Source organism: Neolamprologus brichardi, chromosome 19 (genome assembly GCF_056152115.1).
Source record: "Neolamprologus brichardi isolate AB-2024 chromosome 19, ASM5615211v1, whole genome shotgun sequence".
Taxonomy (NCBI): Eukaryota; Metazoa; Chordata; class Actinopteri; order Cichliformes; family Cichlidae; genus Neolamprologus; species Neolamprologus brichardi.
Window position 1 is genome coordinate 13,866,500 of NC_142122.1, and position 18,018 is coordinate 13,884,517.

The following is an 18,018-nucleotide window of genomic DNA, read 5'->3' on the forward strand; positions in this document are numbered from 1 at the left end:
TGATCCTTGTCTGAGGCTTTCTCAAAGGAAGAGAAGCCTCACTTCCTTGTAGACACTGTGATAGCATGAATTATTGAGTGGGTGCAAGGAAAAGAAGGAACTTAAGTGTAATATGTGGCCTTGTTATTGGCTTCCACCTTTTGTAACCTTTCAGCTTTAATTAACATTGTGGGGATAACGTGGGGGCCGGTGTGGAGAGTGCAGGTTGGCAAGTAAGTAGATGCCTGACAATAGCAGTGTTAGCAATGCAAAAAGCATGTTTGTCTATGTGGGTGTCCACGAGGAGTAACGATGTTCTTTTGCTTTTATGTTTATAGGGAAATTGCTGTCAGTAAACAAACATCTGGGGATATTCTCTCCATATTTTCTGCACGTTCCTGTCACTACTTCATATCAATTATAGGGTCAAAAGGATCATGGATTAGCTCATGTTTTTATGATGAAGGATGGTTCTTATCCCAAACATGTTGTTGAAATACGCCTGTGCCAAATACCTCTGCATCAACCCGATCATAAAACAACAGCCTCATGCTCATCCTTTTCTGCTGTTAAGGTCAAAAACTTTCCCCAGTCAAACACTCTGTGCCTTATTCTGCCCATGTGTCTCCAACAACAAGTGCTCTCAATATGGTCACCTCTCTTCACGCTCCCTGGGTGGGACATTGTACAATCGCCCCCTGATAACTTCAAAAGAACCCATAGCACTGCGCATAACTGACAGTCGGGCAAAGAGGCGGCCTGATGTAAATAAACACGAAGGCATTTTACCATCAAAGAGGCTTAACTATTGTTGTGGTCAGTGTCATCTCACGTGTCATGTCGGATGATGTGAGTGGAGTGTGTTGGTTGTTTTGATGTACAGTGGTGCTTTTTATGACCTCTTAAAGGATTGCGGAGAAGGGGGTATTCGCTCAACCACACTGCTGAAACTCAGTCGATCAAAGTCAAGTGTCAAAACAGTTGGGTGATATGGTATCAGTGGAGTTTCTCTCCTTAAAACCATAGAGAAAAGCTTTCGATATATTTTAGTGGGGGTTTTTTTCTGAGAACCACAGATAAACAACACACTTATTTTTTTTAGCTGGTCCACTGAAGATGTTCAACTGTAAAACAAAGTGTGGTAATATAAAGTACTGAAAATACACGATAAAAGAAGCAAGAATAAAAACGCACTCACTTGGATCTCGAGTCAAAGTATAGAAACTATAAAATATACACAAAACACATTCTACGGCATTCAAGTTTGGGCTTCCTGCTTTAGGCTGTCATTCAAAGAGTTTGTATTGTAAGCAATTTTTCTTTTGCCCTCTTCCAGTTTTCTTTGTGTGCCACTGGCGACCATCATAAGAAAACACCTTTGTTTATGTTTTCTCTCGCGCAACCGCCTCTTCTCCCTTTTGCCCCGTTTCTTCAAAAGATGTGTCATCTTTTTTACGTGATAGATCTGGACCTGCAGGAAAGCCCTCCCTGTCCAGCTGTTTTGTTCTGCGGGCAAAGTCTGGGGAGAGTGATGGGGGGTCAACATGGGGGAGAGGGAAAGAGACAGAGGGGAAGTCTTAGAGCTGTGTTTGAAGGGCTTCTCCTTCTTAGCTCCTATCATGTTAGCCATGAAGATGTGTGTGTGTATGGGAGGGAGAAGGAGAAAGAGAGAACTGGGGTCTGAATATTTCCACACAGCCCTCACAGCAAAGGCATTTCCATAGCAGGTGGTCTGGCTCAGCCGCCATCTGGAGGCCTCGATGGCCAGATAACCTTCGCTATTTACAAACCCCAAACTTTGTTTAGACAAACCCTCTAAAAGCCATGTGATGGCCAAAAGAAACTTCAGGCTCACTTTTGTTTTTAACCATTGAGACCTGGGAAAAGAGAAAGTCATGCTGAATTTCCCCAAGACACAAAGAACTTGGAATATGTAAATAAATAGTGAATTAGAATAAGATTCTGTAGATACCTCTCAGATGTCTCGCATACCAGAAATCAAAGCCCATAAAGTGGAAATTCATGGGGCTGCACATGAAGTAGTTTCTTATTATATCCCTGACAAAGAGTAAAAATAATCATTTAATTTACATGCTATTACATATCAGTCTTTCTCTTCCGTGATATGGGAAATGATCCGGCAGGGAAGTTAAACAAAGAAAAATCTGTCATTTTTAAGACGGTTTTCCTAAATCTGAATTTCCTTCTGTTCTATTTGCATGTCTTTCTTATTCTGAGACAACCTGGCAAGAATGCAACAGATCATTCCAAATTATGGTTAAGAAAATCTCCACCTCTAATTTCACTGCCAGATCTCCCTACGCAACAAATTATTTTCATAGACTACAGCAGGTGCAGAGCTGGTTCAGGAGTTTTCTTGAAAACTAGGTCATTTGCATTGTAGATAAACCTGAGTTCAACACTCTTTGAATTTAGTTTGCACATTTTTTCCCCCCATGCAGCACTCCTCCTTCCCAGTGATTGGGAGTGTAATACAGGCCGACTGCATTAAAGCCATTTCCGCTAAGTGAAATATGTGTCCCATCAGTGCGGCTCATTCATTATTTATCCGTTTGCTCACATCTGAAACAAACCTGGAAAAAAACAAAGCTGTTTATGGCCCTGTGGGTTGGAGGAACACTCACTGATGTCATCCAGGGGATGTGCTGCATGCTGATTTATTCGGAATGTTATTAACCTTTCCCTCCCTGGAAGGTTTGCATCACCTCGAAGTAAGCAAGAAAGGTAGAGTACTGAAAGAGGAAAAGTGTATCGAGGACTGGGTTGATTCACATTACTTGGGTCAATCTGGGCAAACCCTGTTTTGTCAAGTTCAAAGCAGATAGCATGTGGTTTTTCACTGTCCTGTGAGTAATTATGGATGGTAAAATAAAGTCACTATGATATTGTCATAACTGAGCAAGCAGCTGTGGATGATTTCCAGATGTCCTTTACGCATAAATGCATTTGCTACAGCAATAAAAATACTTTTGATTATATTTTCATTTTAAGAATAGCTGGAGCTATCATTGCAACTGGAACAAAGGCACATGAAAAGCCAGAGGAAGATCAGAGGGACATGATCAGAGGTCGGGATTCCAGGAAAATGGCATTATTGATAGAATTTTACTACGGGTAAGAGAAAGGGAAAGCTTGAGAGGGAGAGAAGGACTTCGGCTCTCAGTGTGCTCAGAATTTATCGCCTGATTGCAGGAGCAAGCAAGGAAATTAAGCGATAAGAAAATCAATTGAATACTCCTGGATCCATATAAATGTTCCTAATGTTCAAACTTCCCAGTAAAAAGCACAGAATGCAGCAGGAGAGGAGGGGTGGGGTGTGTGTGTGAGGGGGGGGGGACTTGGGAGAAGTAAAGGGTTGCAAGAGAGGATGTGGGTGGGTGGGTGAGTGGGGAGGGGTCGAGGGGCGTGGAAGAGAAGGTCATCAATCACATCTGGGTGACACACAATGAAATCTGACCGCAGCCCAAGATGTTTTAATACGGCATCCATTAGAGCCCTCAAATAAATTGCAATTTGGAAAACAGAACATAATACCAGCCAAGTTTTCCTCATCCATCTTGCAGTGTGTCATGTAATGTAATTGCGTTGTTAATTTATCCAAGAATTTCCTTGGTACACCATTTCATCCGCATTGGTTAATTTCCCTGTAGAGTATATTTTCTCCCTTTCCCTCAGTCAGCCCTCCCTTCCTCTAGCTGTATAGCTAGCGGGGCAGAGTAATGTTTCTGCTTAGCATGGCATTAGTCGAAGGGCTAATCAAAGCACTGAAGTCTGTGACACTTTATCAATGCCTGGCTGTGCGCCGGCCAACCTTGCTGTAGTGCAGATCCAATCAGGCCTCCACTGCCTGTCATTATGTCTCTGTGACAGCAGGATCACTCAAAAATGCCCGTGGATTACATCAATATTATTGACAGAGTCTGGGGCATTTAAAGCTGGGCAGCAGCACCAAATGCATAGCAGGGGGCTGACACTTCCTGTGTTTGGGCCGAGGCATTACGGCAAGCTTGGGGGACCGCGAGAGTGGGAGAGATGTATGAGCAGAGCCGGAGTAAATACAAAAATCAATGCAATGCCTAAAATGAATCAGAGGAATAAGACAAACAGATGGTATAATGACCTATTGTTAACTTTGATATGTAAAATTGCAACTTCCCAAGCAGATCTGCCATGCTTAAATGTGCCCTTCCCTTTATATTTTGAATAATTCCCAATAACAATGACAAGACAAGCACCTGGGTGGTTTAGCTGTCAGTGGTAATGGGCTAAAGACTTGTTAATGCAACAATAAAACCCTAGAAATTTTCTTCATTCCTAAAATGGTTCAATCTTGCTAGGGGATTGGCAAGTTTTGACTTCATTTGACAGATGCGTGTCATAATATCCACAGGTGTGGACCCATGTCTTAGTTAGAAGGATGCCGCTGATGGTGCACGGAGGGAGACTAATATAGGCCTTCTTGTGTCTGAGAAAAAACTTGAGTGTTTTCATACCTCCTGTCACCTGAGTGAGGGTCTTGAGGGGAAGGGGCTGGGAGGTGACAGCAGAAATTGCCCTGTGGGGGAAAAAGGACTGGTGTGAGTGGGATACCTTTGTTTCTCTCCTGGCAGAGTCCTGTATGTATATATCTCTCACATCAGACCTATAAGGGTAGACAGAGATAAGGAAGAGAGCACGAAGTCTGATATGATCAAAGGATGACAGGAGAGCTAGAGGAGGAGAGTCGACCAAAACAAAGGCTCATTCTAAAGTTCCCTGGTGCTGGGTTCCTTACTATCTGACAGAGAGGGAGAGACATGGACTCCACCCCTCAGGCAGAACTCATTTCTACTTGGACACATCACAGGCAACCCTTATTTGATTCATCTGCATATTTTACAGACAAGGAGCATTCACTCAGGTCCAAAGTATGCACATATGTTCTGAAGAATTGCAAAGTTCCATGAGTTCAGGAATTAGACCGTACTTAAAACAAGTAGAAGTTCAGTTATGTACACCCAGTGTAGAGTCCCATTTTGAAGTGTCAGTTTGGGTCATCACCATCTGTTTTAGGTTTTTATTCATATTTTTAGAGTCAGAAATGCCTTAACCATAGGTGGCCGAGTGCCACGTAGCTAGCTTACTTAGCAAGGTGCTTTGTATGAGTGCATCACAAAGACCCAGATACCTACTAAGTAGTGATAAGTTACATCAAAATAAAATGCTCATTAATTTCTTGGATGGTCTGTCAGTACATGTAACCACACTGCAAGCCATAAAAATTGCATGAAAACTTCTATAGAGGTGTTTGTAAGTTACTGGAAATAATAGAGGGTCTGGCACTTTCAAGATCCAGAGGTTGCTGCTTGTACAGTACATAAAAAATCTTTAGCAGCTATAGATGCATATAATCCTGTCAGGAGCATATTAAGAACAAAACAGGAGGTCAAGGAGGAAGGATTATTGGACTTGCATTAATCGGGTGGATATAAATAAATGCCAACTGCTCACTAGTTTAACACATTATTTAAATAATACAAATATTTCAGTGAAACTGCATTTACTAACTAACTATGTGGAGGAGTATTGGGTACAAATTGTACCACTTCCTTCTAAAATGTTAAATAGAAATATCAAATAAACAGAATAAAACACTGAAGAAAGTATTACTTTACCACCAGTGGCTGCACAATCAGAAACATGCAAAGAGTGAGTGTACAGCTGATCTGCTGATGTCTATTTAGCTTGAAATTTAAATTCTGTTTCATAACTCACTTCATGGTTTAGCTGAGCTGTCTTCCCCATGTTCTACAAATATATCATTTATACTTCAGTGGTTTACACAGAGAAAGTCACTATTTTCAGATAAATCAGTGAAATAATGACAAAACCGTGCATGCATGTTGAAAAATTGCAGCCCTCCAACCTTACAAACCTCAAAGCCAAGGCTGCAGAAAGACATATTTATTTTCATGGTTTTGAGACATATAATCTGATGTCATTGTGTGGATTTGGCTTAGCTGAACATATACATTAGAGAAATGGTTAGACTTTTGAAATCAGCACTGAAACACATGGAAGTTTTCCTTCAGAGGCCTACATCTTGGCAAGGAACTGCAATGTTTAGGCAGTTCAGTTTTGATTCAGTTTTGATTTTGCATTGAACTAATTTCTTCCGGAATTAGATTTTACACATTACTAGAGATCAAATACACATTATACTTTTAAACTGTCACATCCGGAAGATTTAAAGGAAAACCAGAACACCAAACATCTGGTTTCACTGATTTAGAAGGTCGGAGGATTTTCTTTACCTTCCCCCCCCCCGTTTGCCAGCCCAGTATTGAACATCATCTTTCCTGAGGTGGAGAACTGTGAGAACTGAGACTTTTATATCCAGCTACAGCTCCGATCACTTTTTCTTCCACATTTTTCTTTATAAGAGTAAATGATGTCTCAGGAGGAAGAAGACAAGGAAGAGTTACTTGGCCCTCCAAATCCCACACTCTCATACGAAGCATACCATTAAGAGGTGTGGGGTCCTTAAAATCTGCTCTCTGTCTATTTCCTCTCACAGCCTATGTGGCTAAAGACGTCAGAGGGGCAAACAAACCCTTGTATGTCCGTTTCCATTCTGACAGGTAAAATAAAAAGTTGACAGCACTGAAATCCAGCTTGGCCCCGAGACAAGGTATCCTCCGCTGTTAGTCCAGTCTAGGGAAAAACGAGACATAAATTAGTAATAGTTCTTTTTGTGTCAACTAGACAATCACTCCTGGTTGTCGACCCATTGGTGTGTTTACAGAAAGCAAGTGAAACACATTCATCGTCAGTCTAAAACTTAACAATATGCTCAAGGTGGTTGGATGAGGAATGAATCAATAAAATTTGCTCACTTATAAGGCTCCAAGGTCAGTGGCAAACTTCACGTGTCTGTCCACTGTTACACTGCTACATCTACTTTCATTTGTCTTCTTCCTCAGTCTGTTAGGTAAAATAAATGGGTCTCTGTTCTTCTTAAAAGAATACTTTATAGTTGGACTCGTATAAACTCAGCAGTACATTTTGTTTCTCAGCTATCGACTGCTTCATAGATGGAGCTATTTGTAATGCAGCATCCGTGGTACATTTTGTTGGCCTTTTGCAGGCTTCATTTTTAACCATCAGGCTTTCATGACCCCTTAAATCTTTCTGTGGAATTCTACAGGCTGGTAAAATTGTTATGACCTCTTTATCTGTTTTATGGACTCCCTGGTCATTTCAGATGGGTAAAAATCAATGCCATTTTTGACCGAAATCAATCGAATTTACTGGTGGTAATTTGAACATGTAGCTGTGTGATACAACAGAATTGTGGACTAGAAGACCATTGATGGGGCGATTTCAGCCCAATCAATAAATACTATAGTTGAACCTTAGACTTTAGACCTTCTTTACCCTGAAGGTCCCTGTACTGAGAACAGAGACACAACTGGCACTAGCTTTTAAATGTTGCCAAGTATGGACAATCAGTGCAAAGGTCATTTGATACTAACGTTGAACTGATTGTGGTGATTTGAAATCTTCAGAAATTTGAGAAAGAAGAACAAGGGCTTAAAACATTTTAAAGGAAAAGATGCTAAAAATAGCTACAACCTTAAAAATCTTCATTAAAAGAATACCATTATAAATATGTCTGAGCTTATATTTAATGATAGTTTGCTGAAAAAGTCATTTAATTTGGATGTACTGCTTCATAGAAGAAGGAATACAGCATCTTTTCTTTGACAAGACATCACTGATTGTTTTGTTGTGAACGCCACATCCTGGTAATCCCGCTCTACCTCTTGCCGTCACTGCACTGTCTAATGATGCACAGATTGACACAATAGCCCCTCCTTCTTTCCTTTCCCCCTCTCTGCCATCTGCATGAGAGATCCTAGCACACAGAACTGCTTCTGCATGTTCTCTTAAATGTGTCTCCCAGGCTGGGAGAATAAGGGATTAATGAGATAGATTTATCTTTTCTGGTAATACACTCGCCATTGTTTTCTCCATGCATGTCCTAAATGCATCCCAGAGTGGCTTGGAAGAGAGCTGCATCATTGAGTCCCATAGATCAGCAGTGAGGCATTCGTTTCCACATTCCCATATCCATTTTTGAGAAATGAATGTATCTATGTATACATATAAAATTCACTTAACATTTAACCTGTTAAAATATACTGCCTTTTACACAGGAAAGCTAATAATCTACACTTTTATAGTGCATTGAAGTTGATCCAATATGCATAATTACAAGAGACAAATTACATAGTTGTATATATCTATTTGTCAATGTGTTAGTATTAATAATGGAACGTATCCTCTCCTGTTCATTTGGTCAGTCACTGCACTTATTAGAAAGAGCATAAATAATTGGATACAATTATAGAGAAATTAGTTTTGAAATGCTGTTCTGATTACCCTTCAATCCATGATTGTACAGTTTACTGAGACTACATACATGAACTCATCAAACCACAATCTGATACAACCTAGAGCTATATACATATAGACAATTATATTGTCCTTTGGAGAGTAGTTAAAAAAGGCTAAGAGTCAATAATGACGTACATGTTCTTATTTGGTTTCATCAGAGCTTTTGCCCTCACTTGGAAATTGTTTTGCTGCACTGCCTCAAGGATGATGTAAATTAGGTAAAATTTTACATTACTGCCGCACAGATGAATATGCGAAAGCTTTATCTTGGGGGACAATTACAGCATTTATGTAGATTGTCAGTGCAGTGCCCATTTACACTTAGAGGTATTTGTTTTAGAAAAATTGTAAAATTGTATTTATATTTATCTTTTGGGAATCAAAATTAGCGTTATAAGTATTGTATCAAAATGCAATTAAAATATAAACTCATGTCCACATGTCACAGTCCATCTACAGAAAAGCACAAATCCTTCTTAGGGCACATAGCATCTGTTTGAATGCCGGTAGTCAGCTGCTAATAATAAGAGGACATGCACTGTAATTATCAAGGCATGAATCACACACACTGTCCTCCCACTGAAATGCAATGCTGCCTGGGTGGCAAACCAGAGCAAAATACACAGTGACCCCAGAAACTAGTGGTTGATCTGCTAACAGGTGAAGACCCAGCTTTCAGCACACCACAGATCAAGTTTCTGAAGAAACCTGGGGTGGGTGTGAGAACACTGATGGGTGTTCAGGCTCCACATTCAAAGTGTGAGTATTTTTTTTCCCAAACTGCAGTGACCCAGGCCAGATCAGGCACACATTTAGTCCATGACCTCACAGAATGAATGGCAAATGTTTTGGAAATCCACAGTGGATGATTGGGTCATATTTAAATGCAGCTTTACAGTTAACTTTCTGAACATTTAAAGCAGTGAAGTATGTAGTTGTTGGTATTTTGGTGTCCTACTGGAAGCTTCCTAAGTGAGTAGCAAAGGGTTTTCATAATTATTGAGTTGGCTTGCCCTTTTTGTCAGACTTTAGAGTAAAATGAATGAGACTGTATAGACTGTATATCATTACAGCCCCCTAGACTTGCAGTCGTCTGAAAATCATATTTACAATGTACGTTTTGTTTATTTTGTCTCCTCTTTATGTCCTATAAGCTTGGTGTGGAAAGATAGCCATGTTCCTGTTTAATCCCTTGTCTTATGTTTTGAAGGTGAAGAGAAAAGACAAGGCTAAACCTGCAGAACAAGCAGCTACCACAGAAACAAATGAGCGATCACTCGACTTGATGACTTTAGGCCCAGTGTCACAGTAATGTGCGCGGCTGTCTTAACTTGAAATGGCAAGGCAACTGAAGAGGGCTTCCTCCCATGAATCCCTTGCTCCACTCCACACATGCACAGCCATCAGCAGGTTAATTAACTGTGAAAGCTGCTCACTTGAAACCTTAAATCACTCATTCAGCATTCTGTCATGAGCCACCAGCTTAGCCACGCTGACAAGGGTTCCGCCTTGTTTACCCAACACTGGAGACAGAAGCGTGGAGATGGGGAGGGTTGAGATTTAGGTGGTGTGGCGAGGTACTGCACGACGGGCATCAAATCTGGATTGTAATGATGGAAGTAAAATGTCAGTGAGTGATCTAAAACCACATGCAGAAATATACCCCTGGGTGTGACAATAAATGTGTTGCTGCTGTTTCTCATACTCTCCCGGGAAACCAGGAATATGTCTTCGAGTTTATTTTTCTTTTTTGTGAGTTCTTGCCTATTGTGGGTAATAAACATGATTATTATTTAGACATTTGTAAATCTGATTTTATTACAGATTTCAGTGCTTGGTTAAGTACTTTGCTGTCAGAATGAATCTAGGAGTTTGTAATTTGCAACATCAAAGAAGTGAGTAATCACACAAAACGTCAAATTCTTGCTCCTGTTTGACACCCTTCTTGCCGTTTGACTTTCTCGTCATTGCTGATTTTTGTACATGGATCTTTTATTTTTGTTTTTTTGTACCAAACATGCCCCATGCAAGGCAGAGGTCATCAGCACTTGACTATTGTTGTAGCATTTAGCAATCTTCCAAGGACTGAAAAGAGTGATGAGTGATGAAATGTTTCTGCCAGTGAAAATGCTTTGTCCTGATGACTAGAATCAACTTTCTGGGATTTCCTTACCTGGATTTCTTAACATGCAAAAAATGATTATTGAGCCTCCTTATTCTTTTTCTTCACATATCACAGGTTGAGATTAGTCTCATCTCTCCAAAGGATAGGATGTTTTTATGTACAGTGCAAGTCATAAATAGGGGTACTGCTTTAAAATGCTATAACACTAAGAATTTGGTTTGGGATCCAGAGATAAATACAGTAATAGTAAAAAGAAATTACACCCCCTGTTAGTTCTATTATGTTCTGATTTGCTTATCAGAACATAATAAATAATCTGGTGTTTGATTGGCAGTTATCTTGAAAAAAATGAAGAGGGCTGCCAGTCTTCCCAGGAGTGGACATCCCAGCAGATTTTCCCAAGATCAATCCCCCGAGAAACTGCAAAAAAAAAAAAAAAAAAAAAAAGAAGCTACATCTCAGACTCTACAGGCTTCATTTAGCATGTTAAATGTTAAAGTTCATGACAGCACAATAAGAAATAAAGACTGAACAAGTATGGCCTGTTTGGATGGACTGACAAGTCATCTCTCTAAAAAGAAGATGGCAACTTGACTTAGGTTTGCAAAGTTGAATCACAAGACTTCTGGAATAATTTTCTTTGGACAGATGAGACCAAAGTGGAAATGTCTGGCCATAGCGCACAGCACCATGTATTGTGAGAACCAAACATGGTAAATCAGCACAAACACCTCATACCAACTGTCAGCACAGCAGTGGAGGGGTGATGATTTAGGCTTGTTTTGCAGCCACATGACCAGGGTACCTAGCAGTCACTGAGTTGACCATGAACTCCTCTGCATTAAGTATTTTAAGCCCATGTCTCACACAGTTGAAGCCTGGACAGAGTTGGGTCTAACTTTAAGACATGTCAAGGGCCAGATTGTCTTTTGTCTTTGGACAGTCTTACAAATGGGTTAACACAACCGGTATGTATAACTTTTCCCAATCATTCTCTTTGTTGCAAAGAATGCCCTGGAAACACAATGTCAAGAACTTCAGAAATACCAAAGTAACTGTAATTTCTTGGGTGGTGTTGGTCTTCTAGGCATCCATCCCCAAGCTGAGCCCTTTCACACCCTTCAGGGTCTGTATTATTCCTGCCTCTATAGGTCATCCATAATATTCAAATGTGTTTGCTTAGGGAAAACTGTGACATACGCCTATTTTCCCCCATTAGTCAAATAGCTGTGGCCGTATAGGACGCTCTTTCAGAGCAGACCCAACAGAGAGGTTGTGTTCTTGTCTGCTCATTTCTCCTTTTAACAGGTTGGACATCTCAGAGGCACGGGTTCATTTTGTTCTCACTGCAGGGGTATTGAACTGTAATGGCACCCTGGGGAGGACTGGACTAATATGTAAGAGCTTTCAACAAGAGCAAATATCTGGGACACAGATTTGGATTCACGTGTGTCATGAACAAATTCGTTCATTAATAAAGAATAAGATGAGCACAGAATTACATTTTGAAACGCAGCTTACTGCTGAAGTGATGATAGCACTGACAGGATGACCGGCCCCAGTGTGAGAATTCTTCCCCTCTGTGCATTAGCCTGCCTTTACAATCCTCTGTCCTTTCTTTGAAGCATTACCGTTGAATATGACATCCATAAATCAACTCCCATCCAAATAATCTCATAAACTAGTTTACAGCGTAATTCATGCTCATCAGCATTCTTTGTTTAACATTTATGTTTATTGATAAATGAAGATAGGTTTAAATAATTCAAACCAAACATTAGCTATGAGCAGAGAGATTAATAATTGATGGGGTGTGTGAAGGGCTTGGCCACTCTGGGAATAGATAATATTAGCTTAATGCAGAGCTGTGTGAACAGGGGAAGTGTAATGGACCCGCCGCCTTTAACTGATGATGGTTATTGTGGCCTGAAAGTTGTTACAAAAGGGGAAAAGGGGTCTGCGTCGTGCTGAGGGGGGGAGGGTTGCAGTTTGGCCATAGATTTGGCTCATAGGAGCTGACAGTGCAAATTGTGGTTTTAATAGCAGGAGGTTTACACATTCTACCGAGAGGCCCTAATGGCCAGGCCTGTGCTTTGCGTAAAGGGAGAAAAATGGCCCTGCGCTATTAAAATGAAACTTGAGAAGGTCCTTGCTCTTAGTTTGGTGTTTTTCTTTTTTCCCAGTCAAACTCTGTCTCTCCATCACTCATTCTGATCCCCTCCTGTCCATTTCCTGCTCGGGCTCTCTCTTAAGTTTGCCCACACACCCTCAACATGGTGGCTTGCAAAGTGATCTAATGCACTGACCCTGTGTGCGGCAGACAGGCTCATTTTACACAGAAAACTAAGGAGCAGACCAGGTTATGTATAAGACAGCCTGAGCCCGTGTGGCAGATGATGCTCAGAGAATGATATCTCATAGATATTGCATTAAATAATAATATATGAATGACTGAACCACGAATTGGAAACATTCTCTGTCTAAATAAAGCCATACAGTACAGCAGTAAAAGGACCCGTTACTGCACATACAAGAAAACCATATCATTAAGACACTCTTATCTCTTGTACACAAAAGAAGAATGCAGCAATGTTTGATATTACCCATATGCTTATGTTAATGGCTGCTCAGTGCCTGCAGGTCAGCCTGCAACAAAAGGGCCTTACTCTCCAAGGGATACTATGCTTGTTGTGCCAGGCTAGTAAAAAAAGATGCCGAGAGATAATGTGTATCAAAGGCAGAGGAGGACCCCTTCATTCCATATTGCTATCACAGCAGCATATTAGCATCTAAACAAAGGAAGCAGAATCCCCTGCAGCGCAGCGGTGTTTCATGTGGTCACTCACTGCTTTTATTTATTTCTCAATCCACAACACAACAACAAATCCAACACATTTTATGCTGAGTAGCAGAATTCGGCGCACTCCCCTCCCACCCCCCACCCCTAAAAAAAAAAATCCTCTTGTGTTTTCAGCACAAAAGTGTTGAAGTTGCTGCTTCTTCTCTTTTTCCTCTCTCCTTCTCTCTGCTCTCTCACTCTCTCTCTCTCTCGTTTGACTTTATTGCACAGCTATGACAGCTGTCATCACTCCTCAGCAGGCTTCAGATCTGCATTTCAAGGTTTGCAAGTTCACAGGTTCACCAGGTTCTGCTTAGGCAGACAACACAGGCAGCCAGTCTCCCGATGAGTCCCTCCCATAAACAATAGGTCATGCATACACTCACAGCAACAGGAAATGCATATAACATTTGCCCAACTATTTTTGGCTCCGTATTTGCAGTACGCTTTCTATTGGATAAAACGGTTTCTGCAAAAGAAGCTAACGTGCATTCATATGGCAGTGATAGGTTTCATTATGTCTGTTAATCAAGAAGATACATCAAACTAGAGTATGAGAGAAGCAGTATATTAATAGAAAAACATCTCATATTGGTAGGAAGAAATACATCTTAAAGGATCTGGATTTGAAAGAGGACAGTGAGAGTGCAACTATTAACAGACAAGATTATGAGTGCTGTATTACCTAAAAAAATATTAAATAACATTTTCTAATCATCAATACTAATAAAAAATAAACTTCATGTCAAATTAAGAAACGGTTAAAGGAATTCCATGCATATTTGCATTTTTTGCATACTGCTGCGGTCTAACAAGAGAAAGATTGGTGATTATGCAGTACAAAATAAAAGATTACTGTGATAACATTGAATGCATCTGTAATTATCACATTAATAAAAGCATATCCTTTGCATTGCACATCAGTTCTTCAAGTTCTTTCATTTTCTTGTCCCATTTTGCCTTTTTCGCAGCCAAAATAGGACAAATACATGATGGTAAACTGCTAAGCTCAGGTTAATTAGATCAATTATGTGACAATGCATCTCTGGTAATGTTGCTGCAGAAGTAGCAATGTAGCAAGTAGTGTGACAAGTTACTTTTTGTAAAGGTAACAAGTAACAAGTAATACTTTAAATTTTGGGGGAAATGTTCCAAAAACTGGTAACAAAATGTACCGATAAATGTAAGAACAAAGCTTTATGCAGCCATAATCACACAACACTGCTATATTATTGTTTTTTTTTTATTCTATATAAGAAAGATATGTTCATAGTTATATTTTACCAAGCACAATGGTTTCCTGCAGGCTCAAGATCCTAACAGCAAATTGTAGGTTATTGTCATTTCCTTTTCAACATTAATCAGCATCTCTAGCTTACAACAAAAGCTAAAGTGTCTCAAAACTATTTCTAAAAGAAAATGTTGCATGTAGCATACAAACATGACAACCACATTTCCAGTTGTTTTAAATTGTTAGACTATTACTTTAACATACTTATTGATATATCTGTGACTTTAATGCTCACAGTCCATCCTAACCAAACTAAACCGTATATCTGTTTGAACTTGTACGAGGAAGTGCTTTAAAAATTGATTCCTCTGGGTTTTGGAATGAGCAATCTGAAGCAGACAGGACTCTGGCCTCTTGTTACAGGCTTGACAGACAGACCTGTTTGTTTTTGACCCTGGCTGCTCTCCTCTAATGCTGTCACTGTCAAAACTGAAATGCCCTTTAAGACAGATATTTGACTGGTCAGCTGGTGACCTGCCTTGCAGCTGCTGGATGGATGGACAACATGCTAAGACCAACTCTGCAATTTGCCAGATCTAGCTTTGACAGCAAATTGAAAACGATCAATAATAACCTGTCAGGAAGAGGCAGCGTTTCCCTCTCATTTAGTGATAAAGGTGAGTTTGTGTTTGAAGAGTTGCAAGTGGATAGACAGGAGAAGAGCAAAACAAGAGATTGGACACAGATGTAGTTGGACAATTTTCCACTAAATTGGTATAAAAAAACACATAAAAGTAGGCCATTTTGGTTATATTTCTGTGGTAATTTGGTTGTCCAAGCAAAAGCACAGACTGTCTGAGTGATGCCATCATTGTCCTAAGGTTGGTGTATGACCTCTGGGCACGAGGATGACTGTGCATATGTAACCAGGCTAATTTAGACAATGCTCTGAGCAAGCTTTACTCCATAATTCACAGGCTTGGGTTTTTTTTAACCCTTTTTTCCCCCATCAGACAAACCCTAGGTCTGCAACCATGCACAACTTCTGCTCCCCAGCTCATCTGGATAGCTGGAGGCCTAGTCAGAGACAGATAATGGACCAAAGGTACAAAGGCGCACATATCTCAATACATGCATGAGAGGAAAGTGCTGGGTCGTTATGGTAGTCTGAGATAGCCCCAGTCTCATCACTTTCTCTGATGTGTGTGTACATGAGTGACATGTCATTGTCCTCACATCGGCCTAAAGCAAAGCTCCTTTGTTATCATCTCTGAATGCATAAACCTTTCTAGTCTGGACCTCAAAACAGAGGACAGGGCAATTAAACACCATGGTGTCGCTTGAAAGAATTTTCTGTGCATTTTTTTCCAGTCCCTTTTAAAAATGATGTCCCATAAAGGAGAACGAATTGCTCCATGGAACTGATGCATTTATTTATGTTTTGTTTTGGGGTTGTTGGGGTTTTGTTTTGTTTTGTTTTTTTTTTTAGCTTTTTTTAAAAAAAAAACAAAAGAAAACATTGATTGGTATAGAAATAACTTCTGAAACACATTCATTACAAATAAAAATGATAAATTAGACTTCAAGGTAACTATTAATAAAAACCTCTGTACAAAACATGCAAAAGACATCAAAGTATTTATTTGGTCTCTCAGCTACAAATGGGAGACTAAAAAAAAAAGTCTTGACATGGTATTCCAGACTAAAAGCAAAACTAAAATTTCAGATCACTTCAGCGAGCCTTCAAAACAAACTTCACTGCCAAATCAGAGAAATGCTACCACGGTTCCTCTGTTCCTCTGTGATTGTGATGACGAGTCGTTCTCCCAGTTCAGAGCCCTAATGGTGTCTGTGGAAGGAATGTAGAACTGAGTTCCAGGCTGGCAGGGACGTGCTTAGAGCTGCACACTTGTCACAGTATATGATATGAGCACTCCTCTGAACTACAGCCGTTAATAATTTCTTCAAGATCCAAAAGTCTTTTTCCTTTTTTTCTCTCCACACTGTCTTTACAGAACTAGCCACCAAGTCCCTGTAACTATTTCAACACTTGCAGTAGAGAAAGCAAAGAGATGGAACACTCTCTTTGTTTAACTGAAGAAAGTTTGCAGAACCGGTCTCAGAACTTGACATGAAAAGAAGAGCAGTGTGAGCAGTCAGCCAGACAGATAGTCAGGGTGGCAGGCTCTGAAAGGAATTCTGGGTACCAGTTAGCTTATCTAATTGCAAACGAGCACAGAAGTGCGTGGACACTCATCACACGCTTGTCAAAACATAGCTGCCCAAGATTTTGCTCTGCTGTTTGCTAAAGATTTTGTTTACATCCAGACAGGCGTTATCTAATTCCACTTTGAGAGGACAATTGTAGCAATTACTCTCAGATAGGTTTGGTACAGCTGGAGAAACAAAAGAATGAAAAGATTTATCAAAAGCATCTCTTAGAATTATTGCGTCATCCCTGGGCTTTATCTGGAGTCTATGTGCATCAGCTTTGAACAAAGACTTGAAGATATGTGTTTTTTTCCTGATAGGTTAACATCTATGGTAAAGATTAACAGGCTATTAAAAGTTGTGTGTTATTGATGGAATATGATAAAAGAAAGTTGTTAAAGGTTCAATTACAAAAATGAGCCTATAAAGACTGAGTAAAATCAAATGGTTTCATATGGAGAGAAGTTAATGTGTCTTTGTAGTTGTAGAAAACAACAACTGCTATACCAACAGGTCTGTAAGGCTTCAATCACAGAGACCTAGAAACAAATTGGTGGCTTCAGGGGAAAAATTTGTATTCCTTTGAAATGTGTCGGTGAGTGTTTGTTGGCTGACTCGTCAATCAGAGTGAGTGAACGTGACATCAGTTAGGACTGGGACTTTGGGACCTGCCGCCAAACTTCACCAAATACTTGCAACCAGTGAGGGAACACACATTATTTCCTAGCGTCCCGTGGTTGCCAGGTGCTCGCTAACCATATCTGATGACGGATTCAGTCTTCTGCAGTGAATCTTGGTAGAACCTATGATGTAATCTACGTAAGCGCTCTACACTGTTGCCAGTAGGAGGTGATAATATAAGGTAACATACATGCTAATTATGCATCAGGTTACGCTGAAGTTTAGAGTGCTCTGTGGTTACAATGTAGCTATGGCATAAGTCTCCAGTAAACCTGTGTAACATCAGTCTCCTAGCTTGCTCCCAAGGTCAATACTGACATACTTTTCGAGCCACTTCAATATTAATTCTTTTTTTCTTTTTTTTTTAAAAATTGTTTTAGTTTAGCATACTAGCAGGGTAACATTTTCTAATTATCAACACTAATTAAAATAATTTTAATGTCACTAGTTTGGAAGTTAGCCTGGTAGTGCTGAGGAAAATATTGCAGAATG

General features: G+C 40.0%; 1 long non-coding RNA gene across 1 annotated transcript in view; it reads right to left on the reverse strand.

Moving 5' to 3' along the window:
* Positions 1 to 5,944: 5,944 nt before the first annotated feature.
* LOC102791721 (uncharacterized) overlaps positions 5,945 to 18,018 on the reverse strand; it is a 49,377-nt gene continuing 37,303 nt past the window's right edge. The window contains exon 4 of the long non-coding RNA XR_004843886.2: positions 5,945 to 6,693. This is a non-coding gene — a long non-coding RNA (uncharacterized LOC102791721). The remainder of the gene's footprint in view (positions 6,694 to 18,018) is intronic.